General features: G+C 40.9%; 1 pseudogene; it reads right to left on the bottom strand.

Annotated features, from left to right (window-relative positions):
- LOC126514503 (alpha-enolase-like) overlaps positions 1 to 750 on the bottom strand; it is a 1,886-nt pseudogene extending 1,136 nt beyond the window's left edge.
- Between the last annotated feature and the right edge of the window lie 600 nt (positions 751 to 1,350).

Raw genomic sequence — 1,350 nt, 5'->3', positions numbered from 1 at the left:
GGTGCTCCAATGTGGGTCTCTGTCTCTGTCTCTTGTCTCCTTTCATCGCCTGATGAAGGTTAATGTTCAGGAGGATGCCTATATGTTTTTCTTTGGGTTCTCCTTCTTATTTAGCTTCTCTAAGAACCCGAATTATAGGCTCAATGTCCTTTATTTATGGCTAGAAACCAAATTTTTAGGTTGTGATAAACATCTGCTGCAGTGTCCATGGCTTCCCGGAACTGGGCACCCCCACAGGGAGGATCACAAACTAGTGCATGGTCAGTTTGTTCCCAGCATGCGAACTGCCCTTGATCGCATTTAAAGCTGGGACCGGCATGAAAATTTCAGTGTTGCCAGTCAAATCAGAGATGTGATGTAGAGGGGTTCCCTCTTTTCTGCAGCACCAACCTTGCAGACAGCCAGGAATACTTCCAGGATGGCATAGGCAACAAATTTGGATTTATTCTCAGTGCCGTCCATCTCAATCATCAGTTTGTCTATCTTTTCGTGTTCCACAAAATTCAATTTCTTGCTAACCAGAACAGGTGTGATAGTTTTATTGATGTGTTCAACATCCTTTGAGACACCCTTCCCCATGGAGTGCCTCTTAGCATTGTCACTGAGTTCTACGGTCTCATAGATCCCAGTGGAGGCACCGCTGGGCATGGCAACTCAGAAGAGACCTTTTTGGGTGTTGAGATTAACCTCAACAGTTGGATTCCCACGGGAGTCAAAGATCACTTGGACATGGATCTTGAGAATAGACATGGCGAGTTTCTTGCAGTCGGCTTGCCATGGAGGAAAAGCACAGAGGGTTCTGTACACTCCTTGGAGAGCATCTAGGAGGAATGTGTGCCCGACCCTGTTTTGAGTTGATCAAACACTTTCTTAGGGCATTATTTTCCAGTCGATTCAAATTTGTTATTGCTATTTAAAGAAATAATAATATAAGGCTGTCTTAAATTCATTTCAAGTAAATATTCATGTGTATGGATGCTTTGCTCTAGGTCCTTATTATGTCTATGTAACGGTATTTCTTTACTAATATTCTAAAGCAGCCTTTTATAAACACAGCAATTAATCCCTTTGAAATTACATTGGTGGTAATAAACTGCTCATTTCCTGCATTTCCATGCTTTAGGGCTTCATAAAAAAATGTATTTTTCCATACAGATAATTTGTAAAACTGTATCTGTTTTAGCATTATTTTTATACAAAAGCCAATTTGTGTCAAGTATCTCTAATACGACTCTCAGGTTCAGCAGTCCACTGGAAGAACTCATTGGTCAGAAAACCTGCTACAATGATAGATAAGATGGATTACACTGAGAAGAACAAGACTCTAACAGCAAATGAAATGGAATAAGG

This window comes from Alexandromys fortis, unplaced genomic scaffold, assembly GCF_014885135.2.
Source record: "Alexandromys fortis isolate MF-2015 unplaced genomic scaffold, M_Fortis_MF-2015_v1.1 scaffold_131, whole genome shotgun sequence".
Classification (NCBI taxonomy): domain Eukaryota; kingdom Metazoa; phylum Chordata; class Mammalia; order Rodentia; family Cricetidae; genus Alexandromys; species Alexandromys fortis.
This window is presented reverse-complemented; position numbering and strand designations above follow the sequence as displayed.